Raw genomic sequence first — 6,845 nt, forward strand, 5'->3', positions numbered from 1 at the left:
GAGATTGACTTGTCAAAAGTTCGGCGGGTCATACCAGGTTTACCTGGACGGAGTGGCTTACTTAAAAAGGCAGGATAACCCGGGGTTTTAGGTGAATACACCTGGCTTCCAAGCTGTGGCTTGATAGCCTATTACAAGTGTAGATTCTTTGTTCATTGTGAAGCAAAGAATCCCCAAGCAATATTTTGAGCTGTGCTCAGTGGGTGCCTATGTTTGAGTTGTGCTTTTGCAACACTCTCTTTGGCCCCTAAGTAATTTTCTTTTGGCCTTGAGCCGATCAAGAGGTGTAGCTATGGTTCGAATATGACCAAGCCCCCAAGTGATTCTCCTGGTGGCCTTGCGCCGATCAAGAGGTGTAGCCATGGTTCGAATACGACCAAGCCCCCAAGTGATTTTGATATATGGCTTTCTAAGCTGAATCAAGGGGTAAACCGGACCGCGCTTTATAAACAGAAGCCCCCAAGTAACCACACATGATGTAAGAAAAAACAACAGATACCCCGCTTTAGCTGAGGCTCCGGTTTATTATATTGAGCATAATATATACATTGTCATAACTATGTACATAAGCAGAGCCTGTGGCTCAAGTATGGTAAGGCCGAAGATGAGCGATATTCCATGGCTGGTGGGTCTCCTCCTCCGATTTACGTGAGTCTTTGTGCTCTCGAACATCTATAAGGTAGTATGACCCGTTATGCAAATTCTTGCTGACCACAAAAAGTCCTTCCCAAGGCGGGGATAACTTATGCATATAAGTCTGATCCTGGATGAGTCAGAGCACCAGATCGCCTTCTTGAAAAGTTCTGGTTCTAACCCGGCGGCTGTGATAACGACGCAAATCTTGCTAATAAATCGCCGAACGGGCTGCTGCAATGTCATGCTCCTCATCTAACAGGTCAAGTGCTTCCTGTCGTGCCTTCTCATTCTCAGCTTTGACATACGCCGCCACACGAGGCGAGTCATGACGGATGTCACTAGGGAGAACCGCCTCTGCTCTATAAACCATGAAAAAAGGCATGTAACCCGTAGATCTGTTGGGCGTGGTATTGATGCTCCATAACACAGAAGGTAACTCCTCCACCCAACAACCCGGCGTCCGTTGCAAAGGAACCATAAGCCGGGGCTTGATGCCTCTCAAAATCTCTTGATTGGCTCTCTTCGATTGACCATTAGACTGGGGGTGAGCTACTTATGATACATCAAGCCGGATGTGCTCACGTTGACAGAACTCTTTCATAGCACCTTTGGACAGATTAGTACCATTATCAGTTATAATGCTGTGTGGAAAGCCAAACCAGAAAATCACCTTCTTGATGAATTGAACCGCCGTAGCTGCATCACACTTACTGACTGGCTCTGCCTCCACCCACTTAGTGAACTTATCAACCGCCACCAAAAGGTGGGTCTTCTTGTCCTTGGATCTCTTAAAGGGCCCAACCATATCCAGCCCCCAAGTTGCAAACGGCCAAGTGATTGGAATCATCCTCAATTCCTGGGCCGGAACATGAGCTCGGCGTGAAAATTTCTGACAACCATCGCACTTTTTCACCAAGTCTTCCACATCAGCATGAGCTGTCAGCCAATAGAAGCCATGACGAAAAGCTTTAGCTACCAGGGACTTTGAACCGCCATGGTGACCACAATCCCCTTCGTGGATCTCACGCAGGATCTCACGGCCTTCTTCAGGAGATACACAACGTTGAAACGCCCCTGTTACACTGCAGTGATGTAATTCTCCATTGACAATAGTCATTGACTTGGATCGCCGGATTATCTGTCTGGCCAAAGTTTCATCCTCTGGTAACTCGCCCCGGTTCATGTACGCCAGATATGGGACGGTCCAATCCGGGATAACATGAAGCGCCGTGATACGTCCGTTTTGCATCATGACTTTATATCGATATTTATTGCATTATGGGCTGTTATTACACATTATGTCACAATACTTATGCCTATTCTCTCTTATTTTACAAGGTTTACATAAGGAGGGAGAATGCCGACACCTGGAATTCTGGGCTGGAAAAGGAGGAAATATTAGAGACCTATTCTGCACAACTCCAAAAGTCCTGAAACTCCACGAAAGTTATTTTTGGAAATAATAAAAAATACTGAGCGGAAGAAATACGTCAGGGGGGCCACCACCTGTCCACGAGGGTGGGGGGCGCGCCCTACCCCCCAGGGTGCGCCCTCCTGCCTCGTGGGCCCCTGTTGGCTCTCTGGTGGCCATCTTCTGCTATATGAAGTCTTTCGTCTGAAGAAAAATCATAAGCAACCTTTCGGGACAAGACTCCGCCGCCACGAGGCGGAACCAATCTAGGGCTCCGGCAGAGCTGTTCTGCCGGGGACACTTCCCTCCGGGAGGGGGAAATCATCGCCATCGTCATCACCAACGCTCCTCTCATCGGGAGAGGGCAATCTCCATCAACATCTTCACCAGCACCATCTCCTCTCAAAACCCTAGTTCATCTCTTGTATCCAATTCTTGTCTCCAAGTCCGGGATTGGTACTTGTAGGTTGCTAGTAGTGTTGATTACTCCTTGTAGTTGATGCTAGTTGGTTTATTTGGTGGAAGATCATATGTTCAGATCCTTTATGCATATTAATACCCCTCTGATTATGAACATGAATATGCTTTGTGAGTAGTTACGTTTGTTCCTGAGGACATGGGAGAAGTCTTGCTATTAGTAGTCATGTGAATTTGGTATTCGTTCGATATTTTGATGAGATGTATGTTGTCTATCCTCTAGTGGTGTTATGTGAACGTCGACTACATAACACTTCACCATTATTTGGGCCTAGAGGAAGGCATTGGGAAGTAATAAGTAGATGATGGGTTGCTAGAGTGACAGAAGCTTAAACCCTAGTTTATGCGTTGCTTCGTAAGGGGCTGATTTGGATCCATATGTTTCATGCTATGGTTAGGTTTACCTTAATACTTTTGTTGTAGTTGCGGATGCTTGCAATAGAGGTTAATCATAAGTGGGATGCTTGTTCAAGTAAGAACAGCACCCAAGCACCGGTCCACCCACATATCAAATTATCAAAGTACCGAACGCGAATCATATGAACGTGATGAAAACTAGCTTGACCATAATTCCCATGTGTCGGGAGCACTTTTCTCCATATAAGAGTTTGTCCAGGCTTGTCCGTTGCTACAAAAAGGATTGGTCCACCTTGCTGCACTTTATTTACTTTTGTTACTTGTTGCTCGTTACAAATTATCCTATCACAAAACTATCTGTTACCTATTATTTCAGTGCTTGCAGAGAATACCTTGCTGAAAACCGCTTATCATTTCCTTCTGCTCCTCGTTGGGTTCGACACTCTTACTTATCGAAAGGACTAAGATAGATCCCCTATACTTGTGGGTCATCAAGACTCTTTTCTGGCGCCGTTGCCGGGGAGTGAAGCGCCTTTGGTAGGTGGAATTTGGTAAGGAAAAATTTATATAGTGTGCTGAAATTTACTGTCACTTGTTACTATGGAAAGTAATCCTCTGAGGGGCTTGTTCGGGGTATCTTCACCCCGACTAGTAGAGCAAAGAGTTGCTCCTCAACCTACTGAACCTACTGAAAATGAGAATGAAAATGTTCACTTTGAGATCCCTTCGGGTATGTTAGAAAAACTGCTAGCTAATCCTTTTGCAGGAGATGGAACAAAGCATCCTGATGAGCACCTAATATATGTGGATGAAGTTTGTGGATTATTTAAGCTTGCAGGTATACCCGGTGATGTTATTAAGAGGAAGGTCTTCCCTTTATCTTTGAAGGGAGACGCATCGACATGGTATAGGCTATGTGATGATACGGGATCATGGAACTACAAACGATTAAAATTGGAATTTCATTAGAAATTTTATCCTATGCATCTTGTTCATCGTGAGCGCAATTATATATATAATTTTTGGCCTCACAAAGGAGAAAGCATCGCTCCAGCTTGGGGGAGGCTTAAATCAATGTTATATTCATGCCCCAATCATGAGCTCCCAAGAGAAATAATTATTCAAAGTTTTTATGCTCGGCTTTCTGATAACAATCGCACCATGATCGATACTTCTTGTGCTGGCTCTTTTATGATGAAGACTATTGAATTCAAATGGAATTTATTGGATAGAATTAAACGCAACTCTGAAGATTGGGATCTCGACGAAGATAAGGAGTCAGGTATGACACCTAAGTTTGATTGTGTTAAATATTTTATGGATACCGATGTTTTATGTAAATTTAGCACTAAATATGGACTTGACTCTGAGATAGTAGCTTCTTTCTGTGAATCTTTTGCTACTTATGTTGATCTCCCCATGGAGAAGTGGTTTAAATATCATCCTCCCATAGAAGTAAAAGTAGCTGCACCTACTAAAGTTGAAGAAAAGACTGTCACTTACAATGATCCTGTTGTTCCTACTTCTTATATTGAGAAACCACCTTTCCCTGTTAGAATAAAGGATGATGCTAAAGCTTCAACTGTGGTTCGTAAAAGCAATATTAGAACTTATACACCTCCTGAGCAAATTAAAGTTGAACCTAATATTGCTATTGTTAAAGATCTCTTGGCTGATAATATTGATGGGCATGTTATTTATTTCTGTGATGAAACTGCTAGAATTGCTAAACCTTGTGCTAAAGATAAACATAGACCTGTGGTAGGCATGCCTGTTATTTCTGTTAAAATAGGAGATCATTGTTATCATGGCTTATGTGATATGGGTGCTAGTGCTAGTGCAATACCTTTTGACTTATACAAAGAAATTATGCATGATATTGCACCTGCCGAGTTAGAAGATATTGATGTTACAATTAAACTTGCCAATAGAGATACTATTTCACCAATGGGAATTGTTAGAGATGTTGAAGTCTTGTGTGGGAAAACTAAATATCCTGCTGATTTTCTTGTTCTTGGTTCCCCACAAGATAGCTTTTGTCCCATTATATTTGGTAGACCCTTCTTGAACACCGTTAATGCTAGGATAGACTGCGAAAAGGATGTTGTTACTATTGGTCTAGGTGATATGTCTCATGAGTTTAATTTCTCTAAATTTAGTAGACAACACCGTGAAGAGGAATTACCTAGTAAGGATGAAATTATTGGTCTTGCTTCTATTGCCGTACCTCCTAGTGATCCTTTAGAACAATATTTGCTAGACCATGAACATGATATGTTTATGAATGAAAGAAGGGAAATAGATGAAGTGTTCTTTAAACAGGAACCTATCCTGAAACACAATTTGCCTGTTGAAATCCTAGGGGATCCTCCTCCACCCAAGGGTGATCCCGTGTTTGATCTTAAACCGTTGCCTGATACTCTTAAATATGCTTATCTTCATGAAAAGAAGATATATCCTGTTATTATTAGTGCTAACCTTTCAGAGTATTAAGAAGAAAGATTATTGAAAACTCTGAAGAAGCACCGTGCTGCTATTGGATATACTCTTGATGATCTTAAGGGCATTAGTCCCACTCTATGTCAACATAAAATAAATTTGGAAGAAGATGCCAAACCAGTTCGTGATCATCAACGATGGCTGAATCCTAAGATGAAGGAAGTTTTTTTTTTGAATATTTACTGTGAGGCAAAGCCCCACAGCCCTTTATTAAAAAAGATCCACTGTACAAGTAAAACAAACTATACAAGGAAGGAAAACAAAAGGGGAAAGAGTCTACCTATTTGCTAACTAACTGTACTTGCTTTACAACAAAGAATCAATCCAAGCCAAAAGTTTCGGCTTGTTACAATCCTTCACCCTGTGAGCAAGCAAGGAAATGTCATGGATGAAATTACACTTCCAAGCACTGAAAGTAGCTCTCTCAGCTCTGAAAATTCTGCCATTTCGCCGGATCCAAATATTCCAGGCTGCTGTTAGTATAACTTCAAGGAAGAAAGGGTGTGTGAAGTTAGACCTGGCGTGCAGGAGACATTGCAGGATATCTGAACCTCCAGACCAATCAATACCCAAATAGTTCCAGATTCTACAGCTGAAGGTGCAGTGAAAAAATAGATGTATCCTATTCTCATACGCCAACTCACTGCAGATGAGGCAAAGATTGTCATCCTGATTCGAGCGCCAGTGTCTCCTAACCAGCATATCCTTGGTGTTAAGTCTGTCAAAGAACAAAAGCCAGCCAAACACCTTGATCTTCATGGTGCATTTACTCTGCCAAAGCCATTTACATGGTTGTATTGTAGGCAAGTGGGAGTGCATGATCCTGTAAAAACTTTTTGCCGTATACCCTCCTGATTGACCAGGCCATATCCAAACATCAGGGATGGTGGGGTCGCTGTCTAACTGCATGATCCAATTTTCCAATATGTGCAACTCAGCAGCAGCTTCCTGAGAAAGAGGCAGATAAAACATGGAGAAGAGATCCTGGGATTGGAGAAATTCCCTCACAGAGATCCTGTCATTAATGACAAAAGAAAACAACCTTGGCAATCTCCAACAGAGGGGTCTAGCAGAGCCCCCAATGTGCCAGGAAGGTAAGAAAAGAAATACTAATGCTCCTTGAGGTAGGTATAATTTATCCCGTTGCTGATAGTCAGTGGGTAAGTCCTGTCCATTGTGTCCCTAAGAAGGGAGGTATTACCGTTGTTCCTAATGATAAAGATGAATTCATTCCGCAAAGAATTATTACAGGTTATAAGATGGTAATTGATTTCCGCAAATTAATTAAGGCTACTAAGAAAGATCACTACCCCTTACCTTTTATCGATCAAATGCTAGAAAGATTATCCAAACATACACATTTTTGCTTTCTAGATGGTTATTCTGGTTTCTCTCAAATACCTGTGTCAGCCAATGATCAATCAAAGACTACTTTTACTTGCCCTTTTGGTACTTTTGCTTATAG

The sequence above is a fragment of the Aegilops tauschii genome, chromosome 2 (assembly GCF_002575655.3).
Source record: "Aegilops tauschii subsp. strangulata cultivar AL8/78 chromosome 2, Aet v6.0, whole genome shotgun sequence".
Lineage (NCBI taxonomy): Eukaryota > Viridiplantae > Streptophyta > Magnoliopsida > Poales > Poaceae > Aegilops > Aegilops tauschii.